This window comes from Branchiostoma lanceolatum, chromosome 14, assembly GCF_035083965.1.
Source record: "Branchiostoma lanceolatum isolate klBraLanc5 chromosome 14, klBraLanc5.hap2, whole genome shotgun sequence".
In the NCBI taxonomy this organism is placed as follows: Eukaryota; Metazoa; Chordata; class Leptocardii; order Amphioxiformes; family Branchiostomatidae; genus Branchiostoma; species Branchiostoma lanceolatum.
The window spans coordinates 12,636,972-12,656,937 of record NC_089735.1 but is presented as its reverse complement, the minus strand read 5'-3'; the positions used below and the strand labels follow the sequence as shown (position 1 = coordinate 12,656,937).

At 37.3% G+C, this 19,966-nt stretch overlaps 1 protein-coding gene across 24 annotated transcripts in view; it reads left to right on the top strand.

The window, feature by feature from the left end:
• LOC136449129 (calcium-activated potassium channel subunit alpha-1-like) overlaps positions 1 to 19,966 on the top strand; it is a 108,463-nt gene that overhangs the window by 855 nt on the left and 87,642 nt on the right. The gene's annotated exons all lie outside the window — the stretch shown is intronic.

The following is a 19,966-nucleotide window of genomic DNA, read 5'->3' as shown; positions in this document are numbered from 1 at the left end:
AGGACCACAGCTGGGACATGTTGTATACATGTATGTCCAACTTTGTCATGGTGATTTGTATACAAACCGCTCCCGCCTTAGGCGATACTTCCGCAAACATCGGCTAGATAATTGCCAACAAACAACTGTTTATCTTTGGTTAAATTACCTGTGTAAATGGTAAATCCTTTTTTGGGGTAAAATAATATATTACACAGTGGCACAACGTTTATCACTAAAATCCCTACCAAATTGCCCTATTTATCAAATGATAGCAATACAAGGGACTTAATTCCCCTTAAGTGTAACACAAGAGCTCCTGTGCAAATACAAGGGGCAATACAAGAACTAAATGAAGAAAAAATCAATAATTTCACCCAACCATTTGTATTTCCCTTCAAACAACAGGTTGATATGGTTTTGGTTTCAAGATAGAAACGTGGGCTCCAAATTTTCTGCTATTTTTCCTCTGGCTCTTGAGCAGGAAAATTCCATTGGATTTCCTGGCATAACAGGTGGTAAAACATTAATGTAGTCAATAATGGCGGCCCAATATTCATGCTAACTGGTTGCATGTTCAGGTGGGATGAGCTATCCATTGACGGGAAGGGTTTTATGGTTATCTGGGTGTGCCGGCCATTCAAAACCGCCCATTCACACTCAAGACGAACATTTTAGACGCACCACACGAATACACCAATGGCATTTAGAACAGGGGATTTATGAAATTACTAAAACATGTTCCTGCATGTTGAACAGCGTGGTTATACCTGAAGATGTTTTCATCACATAGATTATGTTGGATTGTTGATATGGATGTATTGCAAAGCCCTTTGAAATTAGATTCACCTATTATAGAATAGTGGCGTGCCCAGGTAATGTCCGCATGTGCTTTGTATGCCTCCTAGGTTATACGAAGATAAATCTCCCGCGGCCAACCAAGCGACGTTACACGGAGAAAATGTCTGTTTAGCTGTAGATTCTGACAAACAGCTCTCCCATATGGCCATTAATAAGAATCCAGGGCCAAGGTATCCATCATATAACCCAGAGATATCCTCGCTTTGCACCCTGCATAAAGATTCATAGATCATATCTCAGGAGATATGATACCAATGAATAACACATGCACATATTTATTGTAAAAGATTCACATAGACATGCGCAAGCACATAGGGATCGTGCACATTTAGATAAAAGCATTACTTTCTACTGGCACCTTATGCATTTATGTGCTGAGTTAATTCAGTGGGAGCTTTTTGCACCCATTACGGATATGTGCCGATATAGTTCAAAGGATGCATAAAACATGAGAACTGTACTCCATGTTTATTTGCATGGACTTGTATAATCCTAATTGCAATTTCGTGTATTTTTGCTTGCTTCACAACACAGTGGCAAAAATTGTCATTAAAAAGGGACGTGTCTGCAATGGCGAGATGTTTGTTTACCTTGGTAAATAAAAGAAAGCAGTAAACAGGTATAGTGAACTATGACCAAGCAGATTGTATGTCAGGGCTGCGCCATTCAAAAATCTTGAAGGGGGAATAAGCAATATTTTTTCTTTGATTAGAATGGTCAGTAATGTTCTTATCTAAATATAGTTAATAATTCTTGATCCCCTTTCATTTAGAAATATTTCAGATCTCCCACCATTTCTAGAGGGTATATAAGTGTAAGTACCTGAAGCCATCATGGAATGTCTACTAGTAGCTAGTATATAGTCACATTACACATACAATGTGCATGTTTTCCTGTCCATATCAATGTACATCTAGAAAATTGCTATACATTCCACAAGAGAAAGAGGCTTTTATACAGATGAATAGAGGCAAACATATGTACTGTAACAATTTCAATATAGCCACCGAGCAGTTTTAATTATTCATAAGGTAAATACGCCGTAATGGTTATTACAGGAGTACACCCATACAAACCTTATGTGTATTCTGATTATGACTTTTCCAATGTTATTGAAGCTCACTGCTTGATCCTTGACAATGTCATGTGTTATCTTAAAGCTTTCACTGACAACAGTTTTGATAGAAGATGGTTTCTAGTATCAGTGTTGAGGGACATTTCGTTCTCTTTGCATAATTTGATGAATGAATAATTTATCAATGTGGAGATAGGAAGATAAGCCTGGTACATTGCGCAGAGTTGTATGTATGGAAGACCTCGAGCTACGTGCTATCTGATACATCAACTCATGGGAACATTATCTAGAATATATTCTAAGGTGCTTGACAAGGACGCACCATCCGTGTCATCAGTGATGAAATCAGATGGAATTTTCAACCTGAATTGTGAACTCAAATTTGTTTTATGTACTGTTGCATTTGATACAGAAACACCCACTGTTGCTGCTTATATTATATTTGCAAGGTGTCTATAGTTTATTCATTGTGATAACAATTGATAATACACAATCCCGTCAGATATTTAAAAAAAAGCTTTGGCCCCAGTCTTCATCATTGAAGCAGCACGCAGGATTTACCAGAGAAATCGTAATGTTTTTTTCCTTGGCGTCCAGACTACCCTTCTGACGCCCCTGCTATCTCCCAAGCCATACCGACATGTGAAGCATTAGCGCTGATAATGCTGTCAACTATCCCTTTCATCCACAGCCGTCAGTCAGCACGCATGTACAGCCAATGAGATTCCTTCGTTTCCTTTGCCCGCTTGAGAAAACGAGGTCAAAGATCAGGTTCAAAATCCTGTGTTTCCCCAGCGTAGGTAGAGACTTCTTCCGTCACCAAAAGAGGAAGTGTACAATAAGCCAAGGGATCGTGGCTTCCCGAAGCGCTCTTGCATTTCTAATATATACTGCACCATAGAATTTTATAACTAATGGCTAAATCAGTAAATGTTCACCAGTAAAGGCATTGCTGCCATTATTGCAGATCTGAAGGCCAGAGACTACTGACTAAGCTCAGTGACATTCATGTTCCCATTATATTTTGATGCAACTTGTTGATGCCATGTTTTCCCCCTGAAGTGTCCTTGAATGGCGGGCCGGTGTATATTCTCGCTCACAGCATGAGGATTTCTGAATGTGTTTTCTGTGTTCTTCAACAAGGGGAAACTACTTAATATTATACAGTAGTCATTATGATAATGATATGTCCTTTTGTGAATATATCGTCCGAGGCATTATTAATTTCTTAATGGGATGAATGAGAAATTGTAGGATTTGTTGTACTGCCACTGACACAGAATTGTGCAAAACTGTATATATTTCATTCAGGATATATCATATTGTGTATGATACACACATTGTATATGCATGTACCGTTACAACAATAAAGATGGAAAGGGTAGGTTGGAGATTTTTTATATCATAGTACTTATCATCATACGAAATAAAGATGAATTGGTGGACCCCTGTGTCTGTCATGTCAACAGCTCAATCCAAAAATACCAATTTGAAAAGAATGCCTTCAGACCATAAAGGGACGGCCCATGCCTTATTGAGTCAAGCTTGTCATTAATACTTAATAGCCTGATGGATCTGTGCTGGACTGTGTAGCAAAATGATGTGTAATTTGCTACATTTGCATGAGAAAAGGATAGTGTGATGGCTCCAGCAGCTGAAATACTGATAAGAAATTAAGCCAATCAACCAGAAAGGTCAAAGGAGGACAATAAAAAGGTCATACCATTACAAAAAGCCTTTTTCAGCAAGGCTTATTTATCATGTATTTACTATGTGTAAGTGATGAAATTGATTAGCGACATTTTGTCATATTTTTTAGATGTTAGAAAAAAAGTTTGACATGACTATTTTACCGTCAACAGTCAACAATTGAGCATGTTCAATTTCATAACATTACGGAATGTATTCTGTGTCAAAATTAAAGATAAAACCGACTGCCAGAGGTCATCATAGTCAGAAAAGAAATTATGAATTTCAAAGTTATTCTTTCATGATATGCATTCAAACCTTTACTTAGTGTTGGCAGTGTTGCTTGAAAGCGGAAATTGAAACAGTTTATGGCCAACAAGAGGACAGTCATTACTGCTGTAGTAATGTTACATTCTCATTGTGATAAAAGCATGTAATTATGAATATTAGACTTATTATACCCAATGGAGCAAAAAGGCATTAAAAGTGCAGTGTGCTAGGAAGAAGGCCAACAAAGGTGAAATGTGACAGATTGATGAATGGGTCATGGTGGGAAACATTAAAAATTAAGATTATCCAAGAGTTTTTAAATGCTTTCTTAGAAACTGAGGAATACATGTAGAACTTGAAAGGTGCTTTTAGAAATACACAATTGTTGACAGAAGTTGATGATTAATGAGGTACATGCTAGATGTTATTGAGGTCAGGTTTAATGATCTCTTCGCAAAATTAATCCATTACAATACCATAGGAAAGGCAAGATTCATGGCTTTGCAAGGCTTTAACTAATGTTTTAGATAACAGTTTTTTAGTTGGAGCAGGCAATATCCCGTTGGAAAATAGGTGGTATATCACAATGCCTTGTAAATCGTAGTGCTAATTGCAAAATGCCAAAGGTATGCTGTTAGAGTGGATTCCACATTACCGAGAGGGTGTTTGTTGCCTTTTGTTCTAACATTTGTAAAACCTTTGTAACAATCTAAGGGAGATAAGTGACTGTTTAGAACAATTTCCATCATTCATATGATGTTCTAAATAGTTTCTGCTGTGTTCCAACATGTTAGACAAGTTTCTAACATTGCACATGTTATTTGTATTATTTTCGAAACTGTTGGAAAATAGGTTGATCATTTGTTCCTACATGTTCCAACATCATAACAACATGGTATAACTGGGTCAGTGGGATGGGAACAGGGCAATTCACACATCCCTTCGAAGTATAGGGGATTAGGCCTGGGTGCCATGCATAGACACCTGAAGTCAAAAGTCCAGACGTGAAATCTAAAAATATACAGAGGCAGACAATAGAGTGTGATTAGCACCTACTTTTATGGGGGCAATAACCCAAATCTACCATTTGAAAAATTATTCAAATTGTTCCAACATGTTCGAATAGTGAAACAATCACATAGATGTTTGAAAATTGTTCTAGATAAAGAGATATTTGTGCAATTACTTTCCAAATAGTTCCAACATATATAAGTAAGTTCAAACATGGTCAAACTTTCATTCTTGATTGTTTGAACAATTTAGAACTACAGTATATGCCAATTATTTGTATACCTTTTTTCTGTATATTTCGTCTTTCTGTATAGAATTCCAAAACACCAAACCATTTACCATTCACTCAATTGTAAAAACAATGCATATCTGTATAGCCCATAATCGTAAAGTTCGGGGTATTGTATAGAATCTTGTCCGATTCTATCGTAAAATGACCCACAACTACAGGCTAAATTTTGGGTTTGAATTGTTGTTTCGGGAGTGGGGACGCCGTCTACCGTTCAACAATCACATTCTTTTGTTACTCGCTATTGTCATGCTTGCAAACAATCGATATCGGTGCCTTTGACATACGGTGATCTCATTAAAAACCTGTTTTTCAAGGCTCAAGCGACGAAAGTGAACAAAAATACGAAAAGAAAAACACGATTTTTGTCGGAGCATTTGAGCCTCTACGCTGTATTTTGCCGCGATTTACAGTTATTTGTGGCCTTATTCGACGGAGAACCTATTCCTCAGATTCTTTCCCCGTGAAAATCCTGCTTATGTAGCGTAGATGAATCGTATTTTACGTCGCGATTTCAGACAAAAATAAAGCGACGAAGGTCTGGTGACGCTGGGCGGCCATCTTTGTTTACTCATTGATATGCATTTTTCTACGCGCTGATTGGTTTACGTCATAAAAACCTGTGCTCTGATTGGTTGACTGTAAGATTTCACGTGATCAACATGCGGCGGGAGTTTTTTATTTGGCAGGAGTTTCCCACGCAGTTCGGGCTTATCTGAACAAAATGGATCGCATATTTAATCCAATATGGTGACGTTAAGATCGACGAAAAGGTCGGATTGTACTTTGATTAAAATTTTGCAAAATAAAGTTGCGATATCGTTAGCGTAATTGTGTGTCTTGCCCAAAATCCAATTCGCCCCCCCTCCCCTCCTTCGGGACGTCAATATCGCTAGTTCGGACAGTCGTATAGTTCGGGGAGTCGTATAATTTGCGCTGACAAATGGGCTATACAGATATGCGGAATCTACTGTATTTTGACTTGAATAGTCTTTTATCTAAAATTGTTTGAACTCACTAGCTATATTACCTGAAAACCCTCTCGGTGACACGGAATTGACTCTACATAAGCCAGTGATATTTAATGTGTGGTTATCATAATTCATCTCACCTGTTCCATAACAGTGTATGATAAATGGTTGTGGATCCAGAACCTGTGGTGACAAATATGATGCTGATTAAGAATCATAGCATTCTTCAAAAGAATTGTGTTCACATTGCAAACATCCGCTTCTTTCAAAAGACACTGAATTGTGGTTAGACACTATAAGTATGAGCAAAACAATACAGTTTGTCTTTCCATCATTATTACTGCAATATAATTTCATATATGCAAGAAAAAAGCAAGCAGTCAGTACTTCTTAAATTAAGAGGAAGCTATGATACATTTCTAGCAAATAGAATGTTTATGTGCCTCATTTTCTAATACAAAAATGAATACAGTCTCCAATATGAAGGAGCAATTTTTTGCATCTTAAAATCAGTTTGTGTCATATTATCAATTGCTTGCCACGGCCTCAAATTCAAATGTTTTGGCCTAATATCATTGTTATTCATAAATCATATCTATGCAAGAGAATTACATTCACATAGCAATCTGCTTGCCATAACCTTTTCCTCCAAAATGTTCAAGTCAATCATTATTAAAGGCTGCATAATCTGATAGCGTCCTATCGCCACTGAATACAGAATAGCTCTGCTTCAGGATTTTGATTTGGGAATGGAGTGGGTGGAACCTTCCCTGGAGAAAGGCTCGCCCAGCAGAAGCATGTCGGGCGGAGATTAAAATATTGATGCATTGTCTGGGCAGATTCACAGGGATGATCCTCATCACTGTGGACATGGAAGCAATGTCGTCCATACCTTGTTAACACCTAAGGCTTAAAGGAGGGAATCAATAGTCTCGAAGGGGGAAAAATATTGGCTCAATGTAACTGAAATCTTAAGTAATGCTTATCATGATGATTAATATTTATTTTGGAGGAAGACTAATTTCCAACGCTATGGAAAAAGGGGACCATTAGTCTTAAGTCCCATTTTCTATTGTGTTTGAAATTATAAGTTGCAAATTCATTTTCTATTGCAGTGGTTCTAGGTTTTATTTTGCCACAGGAGGTTTTGTGAATTTGCGGTTGAAATTGTTAAGTACAGTACAGTGATACATTTTACATTGCATAGTCACCTTGCCATGAATTTGCAATGGAGAGGTCATAGCAAAAATAAAACCACCGGAAAAATTTGAAGATTCACAGTAATTCAATCCTGTTTTAGAATGAATTCATTCTACATACTGTAGATAAGATTTATGTTCATTTTGGGGAATGTAAAAGTTCCAAATCATCAAATGGTCCCATTGGGTCTATAGTACAATCAGAGTTTAATTAATGAAGTCCATTAATACAGGCAGATAATGTGTCTGATCACGTTTTGTGGTCCATGCAATGTACCGTCATCAATATCTCACTTTGTGGAAAAAGCGACCTGACAATCTATGGATGTTAAAGTGTACCTGCCACCTTGAAAATTAGAAAAAAAACACTAAGTTGTTATTAATTCATGTCAATTTGTAGCAGGTCTGTCTATTTTGTCAGATTACATGTTGAGGATATCATTTTAGCCTATTCTTTTTTCTCAAACCAATATAGATACAAGTAATATTGTACAGTGACTGTCAATGATCTATTTTGTAATCTACCAATATCAAAAAGATTTTCTGATGCATCTAAAGGAGTCCCTAGATGTATATATTAATTAGACCATAGAAGCTTTGATGGGATTGCTTAATCATTAAGAGTCATTAGCAGTAATCAGAAGACACCATCTTGATTGGGAAATACCAGAAACGGCTTTTATATTTGATTGTAGTAACAATACAAATTGGTATGTACTACGGGCAGAAAGGAAGAGTTCTTCTCTTTTTGACAAAATCATGATAACCACATTAATTAGTGTCTCAGAACTACGTTCACCATATAAGGAAATTGAACCGGTTTTTCTGAGACCTTGGCGACGGTTGCATGAATTTTTAATGTCGTGGGTGTGGCGTTTCACCTTGTTGAGGATTGGAGGCTCTGAAATTGTTGACCTGAACTCTGTGTGCAATCATTCAAGGAACATCTCCTCATCCCGAAGAGACTGATGACATTGACATTAGACTGAAGGATCACTAGCAAGCAGCTAGATTAATAATCATTCTGGGTTCACCAGATTTCATCATTTTGATATGATCATATTATTCAATACTTCTATTTTGTATTATGTTAAAGAATTCTTGCCATGTACAATTGTCGCGCAATAAAGTTCTTCTATGATCGTCTTCTCAGCATTTATGCACAGTTTACAATTCAAACTGTTGACATAAAAAGACGTTACAGGCAACATGTTCACCTTATATCGCTTATTTTTAATGATACTACAATGATGGTTTTGTGAAATCAGTTACGATTTGATTACGATTTTTTCAAAAGGATATTTCCCTGGAGACCTTGAGACGTTATGCTTTGCTGGCCGATCTTACCAATATCAAACCAGCTGACTTCTTTTCAATTTCTTATGTTATTAAGTGGTTATTTGAAGACAGAATATCAGATGACAGCCTAATTTCAACCTTATATCATTGATGCTGTCATCTTTATTACTATCATAAATCCTACATCATCCATGGAATATTTGACTGTCAATTAAATTCTGCATGTAATGAAAGATGAATATTGCTTTTATTACTGCAGAAGATTTTGAATATCCAGGGGCACGATAAACCATTTGGTTGATCCACCCTGTAAATTATGAAATAAATCATGTCATATAGAAGTAATAAGTTAGTCTGAGGGTCAGGCACATAATTGAAAGTGTGTACATGACATGGGAGAATTCATTTGCCATGTGATAAGATAACAAGTTCAGCATATAAACTGCTGTCTTTAAAGAATGATCATCATTTTAAAACATGATAAACTTTTGACAACTGTGATGAATATTCCCAGTTCAATCTGCAGAATGAAACAATACTTTGAACCCTCTCAGATTAATTGTGGTGTAAGAGATCCCCTGAGCTGTCCTAGTTAGGTGTTTGCTGAGCTGGCTTCCAATCCCGCAGTGAGCGTAGGCAGACGCCTGCCTTATTACTATGCACAAAATTGTCCAGAACTAATAGCTTAAGTTCCCCGCAGCTCTTCGCTCATGCCAGCAGATCGAAATGAGTCAAAGCTTCCGCCGCACAAATCATGCCTGACGCCCTTTCTCATGCAAAGCCCCTTGCTGCAGCCGTCATTCTTTTCTGCATCAGACCATTCTTTAGTTGAATATGAGTGGAGCCTAGTGCAGCAGAGGTTGCATCACTCCCTCTGAGTTAAAAGCTGAAATGATGAGAACCCTGCTGCATTGAGTGCGTGCAGATACTGTAAATGCAGAAATGTTCGCGATGGTTTTATGTTCGCGGTTTTCGTGGTGAACTTTCAACGGGAACTTAAAACCACCGCGAAACTTTTTGCCCACCCATGACTTTAGCGCTACTATTGTTTCAAACGCGAACTTAAAACCACCGCGGACACTCCATTTTCTCGCTACCGCGAAATAAAAACCACGCAAACTTAAATGCATTCAGTTATAATGTCCTCTTTTAACCCATCACCTTGCTGCCAGACCGCAAATTTAATCAAATTTGGTGCCATATGGCTACCTTAGCAGGCTGAAAGTTATTATTATAATTATGATCATGGTGATAAGAAAGGCTGTAAGCATGATTTGTATGATGGAAGCTTTGGCTGTCCTTTTAAGCTGCTGGTATGAGCCTTTATAGCTGCAGGAAATGTATTGAGAAGATTAGATACTACTGTAAATGCAGAAATGTTCACGGAGGTTTTGTGTTCGCGGGTTTTCGCGGCGACCATTTCACCGCCAACTTAAAACCACCATTAATATTTTTGTCTAATACTGTTAGTAGCAGTATGTGACTATAGCGCTGCCGCGAACTTAAAACCACTGCGAACACTCCATTTTCACCTTAGCGCGAAATAAAAACCATGCAAACTTAAATGCATTAACAGTATTGGTTATGGACAATCTTGTGTGTGTCAATAAAGCAGTTGCTTAACCTGCTAAAATGATTTTAGTTACAAGTCTTTGTGAAATTTCACAGACCCAGCTGTTTAAGTTACATATTGCACTTTATTTTGCCCTTTTACTCCTCATGTTGAATTAGCCTGCACAGCTTAAAGTAATCCCTCAGCATATACAGGTTACTCGGAGTCATTGGACAAAGTAAAAGGCTTCTGCAGCTGATGTATAGGCCTGGTGTACAGTCCATTACCACGAGCCACTTACTCTCATCTCCCAAATAAACGTACCGGTACGTTTATTTTTTTTCAGCCTCAAAATCCACCCAGTACGTTCTTATTTTGGACGGTACGTTTATTGTTTTTTTGAAAATCCATCGGGGCTTTGCTTACCAGAGATCCCCTTTATATCGAAAGTTTAGTTTTTTTTTTCATATTTCCCCGATATTTTTGCTCCTAAATCGCTATTTTTCGACCAAATGACGTGGATTTCCCCGCCGATACAATGACCCGGCATTTGTGAAACCCTGGCGGTACTTACATATCGGTCGATCTCGCTACAAAGTAACGTTGTTATTAGGAGAAAATAAGACGGCACACTGAAGTTTTGAAATGTATTTTTCATATAAACAACTTTGACAGTCTCTGTTTACATCGTAAACCAAAGCACGCTGATCAGAAAACAAATTACATGTATATGTTGCCAGCGGCACACAATGTTTCAAGTACACATGTAAAATTACTCACGTGAGATCAAGGAGGTTAAAATACAGCCTTTCCCAAAAACTTTGAAACGCTAAAAACAACACCTTGTAAAAATTGTGTCTTAGCATTAGAAACTGTATAATCACTTTAAAAATATACTAAAACATTTCAATCCTACCACAAACATGTACATTTAGTCCTTCGAAATCGCCACAGTAAAGACGCACGGCAGTGATAGTCCGTGGGAATGTTTCTCATGCATGGCAGAGCTCACCTCGAAGAAGGGGAAACAACTTTTTTTGATCTATAAATAAAACTCTTTTGCCTCAGTCAGAAATGTGCATGACAATTTAACAAAAATAATTTTCCATAGTTAAGTCTATACACAAAATTAGATTGCAATCTGGTCACCGTTATTATAGAGTAGAGTAGAGTAGTATGACATAAAAATGCTTTTAAAAAGATCACTCCTCTACAGAGAGAGTGCAGAGGCTTTCCAAGAAATTTGCGTGTAAGCCCCGCCCCTTACTGTGTTGGTGCCGCTACCATGGCTACCGTCTGGCTCACCCTTTCACAGGCCCTTTGATGTGTAACATGAGAACCCTGTGGTTTGTTGCCACCAAACCTCCATGTTGCAACATTGTACAAGCCTGAGGCATCTAATTAACAAATTTGTTGACAATTTAGTCTCTCAAAATGAAAGTTTTTTTCTACATACAAGGGTAATTTTTGGATTTGAAATTATTTGCATTGCAACAACACTGAACCAAGGACAATATATGATAATGTCCTTAACATTATATAATAATGTGATTTTGTTCTATATGCAATGCATGACACGATAAATGGCAAGTTCCTCCTTTTCTATATGGCTTTTACATATAAGTAATACTTTCACTGAGCATATATTCAGGATATTGTAATTTTCTGTTCAAGTTCGAGATGTTGATACATATCTGAAAAAAAGAGTAGACTCTGAGTCTGAAGGTGTGAAGTGAACTGAGAAGTTTGGCGACTACTTGTGTTTGATGATGTCACTTTATGCAATTTTCCTTGATCCTTGCTTCAATTTCCAAGTAGAAAATGCATGTATCATGTACATTTTCACTTGTTGAAAATTGAAAGCACCGTTGGCCCCCGGTTAGGGGTCATAGCGGGGAACCTATGCCCAATTTTTCCAAAAATTTTGCATACTATACATTTACGTGTTACAAAGAGTAGGGGTCCTTTCCAGTGTGAGTGTATCAAACCTTACAGTCTAGTCAGGGTTGACATCTTGAAAACGTGATAGTCACCTGTTATGTCAATCTTTCCACAAATGTGGTAAATCTCAATAAGTAAATCAGGCATAAACGAATAAAAAGAACCTACCTGCTTATCATCTCCTTTCCCGAGGACAGATTATTAGTAGCATGGACACAGTTTATGTGTCAATTTGGTCATTTTCCAGGGGGTATGTTTATTCCGGGGGGTACGTTTATTAGATTTTGAAGATTTGTCCGGGGGGTATGTTTATTCCGGGGGGTATGTTTATTTGGGAGATGAGAGTAGACTGCCAGTCTATCCATCATCTGGCATGTTGATGAATCTTTCACTTGTTGCTAGAACATTCATTTTATTTTCTAAAACACTGTGTAATGAAAAATCTTTACCTTTAACTAGTTTAAGGTTTTAGCAGATTCTAGTACAGCTATTAAAAAGGCTGAAAAAAATTGGCCTAAAATAGCTTTCAATCCTGATTGTTTGATTGGTCGAGTTGAGTGTTATCTGGTAATTGCTATGGCAACCTGAATGATTGACATGTCAGAATCAATACAGGCAATCACACATATTACCTCTTCTGAGACCAAGTTCAATACCAGGTCAGACGACTCTGTCCAGATTAATTATTGATTTTCATAGCCCTTGCCAGGTGTTGCTGAGTCTTGTTGATCTTAAGAAATGATACCAATAACGCCAGACTATTTTAGGGTACAAGGGTTGTATCATTTTGGAGATGTCAGATATTCCTACAGAACATTTATTAAGGACTTGAGTCAAAATGTAAAAAAGAGACTTAGCTATTAATTCAAAGAATGGTATGATAGGAAATTTGGAAACTCTTTCAGCTTTCAGATAGCACTGGGCTCAAATTCAAAATGCTTTTTATTTACATCAATATAATTATAATTTTTTCCAGCAATTTGGTAAAATGTTCTGCAAACATCTAAGCTTCCAATCCTGTCCTATTGCAGCCTTCTCAACCTGATGAATTTTGTTACCATAATGTGTGAATTATGTCAATGTCTGTAATTTTTCTAAAGGTTGAGAATAATATCCTGCAACTACATGCTTTTGTTGGACACTGCCGCAAAAAATTGCGAATTGCAACCAAAGCAAGTTGTTAGCAGTTCAGGCTTCAGTATACATCATATGTATATGCTGCTGCTAATGGTTAGACCCAGGGGTTAGACTCATAATACGGAGCCTGCAGAATTGCAAATTGCTTAATTATAGTAAACACATTTTTCTGCAAATTGCAGGTGTTTGTATGAGGAGTACTGGATGATATAGCCATCCTGACAATGGATTCCCGCTCCTACTCTCTGTTGCATCCCTTGTGTCCCAGTCCCGTGGTAAATTGCGGCTGAGTCAGAGTGCTGGGAGGATTCCTACTTGTAATCCGAAGGCCAGGGCTCCTGTAGGGTCAGGCCCAATCATTGATTTCTTGTCCAATTTCATGCAGACCAATAATTGGTGGGCCTGAGTTACTGGCAGTCCAGACCTGGGGGGAGAACATCAAGTGCGCGTTCATGCCCCAGTAGGTTAATCAGGACACAGCGCTAGGCTATTAGACGGGAGCCACTCAACTAAATATGCAAAAGTGTTGCAAATTTCTGTCTGTGCCGGCAGGTCAGTAGCAGGTGTCAGGAGTAATTTTATGTATTCAGGGAACCTTTAGATAGGGCAATGGCCATTTTCTCCAGGTAACAAAAGCACCAAGAGATGTAGAGCAAGATGTACATGTAGTTGTTTCATGTTAAAGGGGCATATTGTAGCATGAACATAAAACAAAATTCTTTGTTTTTGATTATTTTTCTACATCATTAGTTGAATCTACCTTATTACACTGCACAGCAATATTCATCACGTACGGATGCGACTTTGTAGTGTCGTGCGAACATCTTGAAAAAAAATTATATACGCAATCCCCACGGCCGCTTGAATTGGCCGCCATCTTGTCCAACATTCCGACGAACCACCGAACACCCGATCGAACGCCCGACGTTCTGAAGTTTGTTCACTTGTTGTGATTTTCCTGTGACGCTCGAACTCCGACCATAACGGTTGATTCAGATTTTTCGTAGCGTTCTACGCTGGCTAATTTGCATATTAACTTGCAGGATGCAAGTTAATAATGTAAATGAACCAGATTTTACACGTTTTGCGTTTTCGTTGTTTATTTATGGTGGAAATGTGACAAAATGACGTGAATATGTTGGAAATAATAAGTAACAAATAAGTTACAAATGTGAATCTTAGTGTAGATCTTTCAAATTCTTACTATTTGTAGTTTTTGCCCACCAGATTCTACAATATGCCCCTTTAATAGCAGGTCTTCAGGTTTCAATGTTTCCAGTCATAATGAATTGCTGTTGTGATCTATCAAAATTTATCAACCTATTAAGAAGAAACTGCTTTCATTTGTAAATTGATGATCAAAATTAAAAAAAACTTTTTTATTTGTTTGACTGTCAGCGGGCAATCAAATGATATTTATAACATTTCTCAGACTCGTACCAGGCTGTCATATTTTTGTGATCTGATATTTTTAGATTTATCTTTAATTGTAGGTTACAGTGAAAAACACCTGCCCACTGTCAAAACTATGTCCAAGGGATTTACTTGAAAAGTTCATGTTCTTTTTTAGTACGAAAGGTGGTGTCATTATGATTGAATCCATATCATCTTTAACATTTTCACTATGACATAACTGGACGTACATGTAGCTATATAGTACAGCTGATTACAAATACAAATACGTAGGTTAATTGTAGGTTACAATGGAAAACACTTGGTCCTTTGAAAACCATGTCCTAGGAATTTACTTGAAAAGTTCATGTCCTTTTTTAGAACAAAAGTTGGTGTCATTATGATTGAATCCATAGCATCTTTAACATTTTAACCATGACATAACCAGACGTAGAGTACAGCTGGTTAGAAAGTAACAAATAATGCATACGACAGGCTTCCCAGCAGGCTATCAATGCTACAATTTATCACTGAACAGAAAACATGTTTCATAACTTGTACAATGTGATTTGTCCAAGGAGGTCAAAATGATATTTCAACCTCCTTGATTTGTCATGTCAGTGATTTTGTTTGTAAAACACATCTTTTGAAAAATGATAAATTAACATTACCATTGATTAGGAACGTAGGTTGATTGTAGGTTACAATGGAAAACACTTGGTCCTTTCAAAACCATGTCCAAGGGATTTACTCGAAAAGTTCATGTTCTCTTAGAACGAAAGGTGCTGTCATAATGATATACCATAGCATCTTTAACATTTTCACCATGCCATAACTGGACGTAGAGTACAGCTGATTACAAAGTGACAAATAATGCATACGACAGGCTTCCAAGCAGACTGTCAGTGCTGCAATTTATCACTGAACAGAAAACATGTTGCATAACTTGCAGAATGTGATTTATAATGCCAGTGCTTTTGTCTGTAAAACACATCTTTGGAAAAATTATGAATTAATATTACAGTAAGTTGATAAGGAACCTCTATAACGGTATAAACAGTTAGGTAAAAGACAGTGGTTAGTGACTGGTACTCTAACATGGGGCCTTGTTTTGAGAATGATGTTAAATTTGAATCAATAATGAATGTGTGATAGAAGCATACATCATTGCTGATAGTGAGAGTGAAAATAACTGGATCAATGTACCTCAAAAATCTTTGTTTTTCATAGAGTCTCATAACATGGTTAGTCAGCATGTCAGGCCATGCCATGTAGGGAGCCATGACTACAATCTGAGCGGGTAATATATTTGCAATGCCGGAGGCGGTGATGCATGCAGCAAGTGCGTATCTCACCGCTGCAGGAATATTTGCTGATGTCGGCAGATTACTGACTGGGCTATGATCGCCAGGGACTCTCACACCTCAAAATGCTAGGATTAATAACATTTTTCAGAGTACAAAGCTTGTATATTAATCATCCAATGGGTGGGATGGATATAGATATTACCCATAGGATTAGGGAGAGAAAATGACAAAGCTATGTCCGGCGCAAAACAGTGGCCGTGACGCCTGTGTCTGATGGCCCTCGCCATTGCAGCCATCGTAATGTCAATGGCTACGCTCATAAAAGCAAGGCTAGTACAATGATATTGTACCTGTAGCGTTATATTCTCTACATGCTGGATATGTTTTGAAATATTGACTTTTCCTTGTCTGGATATTCAAGAAGAGCAACGTCCAATTGGTAGTAGATTATCTTAAAACTGAGAAGATATGTCATACAATGTCCTATCGCAAAGCAAGTTGAGTTATCATCGTTTGCTGTGTGTGTGCTTTCTCATCAGATTTTGAGACTCCAGAATGATGATGTAATTTCTAAACTGACAGATTGTATGGTTGCGACTAATATACCTGTCTGGGTGTGGCACTTTTTTTTTTTTTAATTATCAGTACAGGTGACATATAATGGCCACTAAAGTGTGAATGTGTAAAACAAAGGGCCAAAATGCCATCAAGGTTTAATGAGATTATATTTCTGTTAATTAGGTGAAAAAATGTAATATTTCATGCAAACAAGGTTGTGTTTTTACAATTTTTTTTTTGTGTGTGTGGGGGGGTATAATAAACCAATATTTTTTCAAGGATTCAACATATCATCACTGCAAGTTTGGGTCAATTCTGTGATTATCTTGTAGTTTGCCTTTTAGCTATACAATATTCTATATGTCCCTTTCATCCTTGTGACAAACTGAAAAATGTAGGACTGGTTCACGCCAAAGATTGACCAAGAATATTCAAATACATTATTTGAAAAAAATGTTTCATTTCATAGCAAAGGTATACTGCCTAAAGCAGCTTAATGGTAACGGTTTTCACTCTCTAAGTCTAAGAATTGACTCTACTTTCTAATTTTAAAAACCGATGATGGCTTTCATTCAAACATCGTGATTTACCTAGGATCCGAACTCTTTAGCAAATGTAGAATTAAATGTAAATTACCAGCTTTTTTAATGAGTGTGGCTGAAGCAACCAGGGAGGTACTTGATTGATCTGCAACAGTGGTAGTGGTCAGATTAATTGTCAAGAATGCTTTCAAACTCATTAAAGGCACTATGGGTTGCTGCCATCCAATCTTTGATACTGTCACGCAACCTCACGCCTTTCTTGTGAAGCTTTGTGTAATGATTCTACTTAAACTTGCCCCTGCTGTGGACCCATCGACTGTTGGTTTATGATTGCAGACACTGTCAAGTTTATTTCGCAGTAGTTTTATTTTGTGGTCAGAGGGAAAAGGAAGTTTTTGTGGTTGGAACAAATTCAGTAGAAATTTACATTCAAAACACATATTCGCAATGTCATGATTTCCAGAAAGAGTCCACCACAAAAACTTATAACTAATATGAATAATAAAACCACTGCTAACATTTTAACAGTGTTTTTTTCCCTCTTCCCCCGGGTATGACGTAAATGCACAATATTCAACACAATGTTTGAAACACATATTTGCAATGATATGATTTCCAGAAAGAGTCCACCACAAAAACTTGTAACTAATATGAATAATAAGACCACCGCTAACATTTCAAGATTTTTTTTACCCTCTTCCCCCGGGTATGACGTAAACGCACAATATTCAACACAATGTTTGCCCATCCAAAGGGCATGCGGGCAGACCTAGAGGACAACCATGATTCAAAGAGACTCCCCGAACGGTTATATATTCCATAGGTGCTGGTGTACTCAACCATTATATTGGCTCACAATTTGATTGCCTGTGAAGATGGGCATGACTATGGGATTGTAATTCATTCCGAGTGCAGGAGGAGGCTTAGTCCAGGACAAGAGGCACGTCGCGGTTTTTATTAGGGGGGGGGAGAAGATGACATATGGTGCTGGTGATTTCATGTAGGCAGCTTAAACCTGCCCAATAAAACCAGATGTCCGTTTTATGTTCCTTTTGCGATATGAAAAATGAAGGGCGGATTTGAAGAGACGTCGTACCACTCAAACTTAAGGGATTGATTCCTCGCGATAAACTTCATCCACTAATGGACTATCGGGCTTAACGATCGACATTCTCATAGTGAAGTCAGTAGAAGACTAATTTTGAATACGGGTATAAGCTTTATTATCAATAACGTTAATGGAAATGAGTAATACCAAGATCGTAAGACCTTGAACATGAAAAGATTGTACAGGAAAGACTTAATTTAATGATGTCATTCATGGGCCTGCCTGAATACTGATTTCAAATTCATTAGGTAGAAGGATAGGAGATAGGGCCTACATGTACATGTATCTTTAGATGTAAATAAAAAGTTAGAAATTAATGTGAATACTAGTATGATGATGGTGATGTTGAATTTTTTGCAAATTGGTAAAAAAATGCATTCCAAATCATCACTCTTTTTGATAGATTTTAAACTTTGAATGTAACTACAGTATGTAGTATACATGTAAATAGAAATGCAAATAAAAAAGTTTTAAACTGTCTTATCACCAAAAGTCTTTGTTTTATTATCTTCAGCAGTAAAGTTATAAATTCTCTAAAACCTTACTCAGTTGTGATCTTTTCTGTCGGTTTATCAATTCTATAAAGGATACTAACTTACAGTAACTGCAAATGGTAATAAAGGTCTTTCTTTTAAACTATTTTTCAATCATGTTTGGAAAGACAGCATACAAGGAAAATATATAAATCATTGGTTTATTCATTTCGCAAACAAACAAACAAACAAACAAACAAACAATACAATTAATATGGCTTCATTTAGTGATGACTCAATTATTGAATATGATTGATAGAAAGAAATGCTCCTGTCAACACCACTGACGACAAAGATATTGGTCTATCTGATATTACTGTGTATATTAAATGTTAGATCATTCTGTGTCTTTTAGAGGTATGAATATACTATGATGAAGCCTTTTATCTGTTATACTCACATGCATATCGATAAAGCTCCAGAGTGTCCCCATAGTCACACCTTTAGAGGCACCCACAGTTTACACCGGGTCCTGTGGAGCGACAATGACTGATCGTACTTGCTTTTCTAAACACCTTGAGGCATTTTAAAACACTGCCGGGAAGTTTATCTCACTTACCAGGCCGAGTCTCCGGCTTCATGCATGGACAAGATATGCTGCAAGTGAAAATTGATCACGAGGAAAGTTCATAGGACTTCCAACATGTAACTACGTAAAGATGGCTGGGGGATATTTTTCAAACGCTTTGCACCCCATCCATGTAATGGTAAAGGTGCGGAAAACAAGTTGGGACAGTCTGAGAGACTGTCAGCAACTTTATCATAGTTAAATGTTTGCTTAGTTTGGTGCCTACAACTCGTGACAATTTAATGATACTAGGAAATCGTTGGTACGCACAATTTGTCATGCTTGCATGTTACATGCAAGTGTGGCTACAAATATTCGGTTGTGTAACAGTGGGGACTCGCCCCTTTGGGTTTTTACAGTTGCACATAGCTTCATGTTTATTTACATCTTTGGAAAAAAGGCAACTACAGACAATGTATTAGCAATGAACATCATGACATGAAACTGATGAAAATTCATTTTTCTGAGCTTGAAATGACAGATTTGATAATGAAAATTAACAACAATGCCGGCTCACAAACATTGAGGGGGATAGAAAAAAATTTAAAGCTGGAAATAACCCTGAACCAATGTCAAATATACCTGGTAACGGAAACCTGAACCAAAAAAATCAGCTCTCGTTATAGTGGACATCCATTTTCTGAACAAGCTTGGACATCTGTTCCCGCCTGGTCTAGCCAATCTT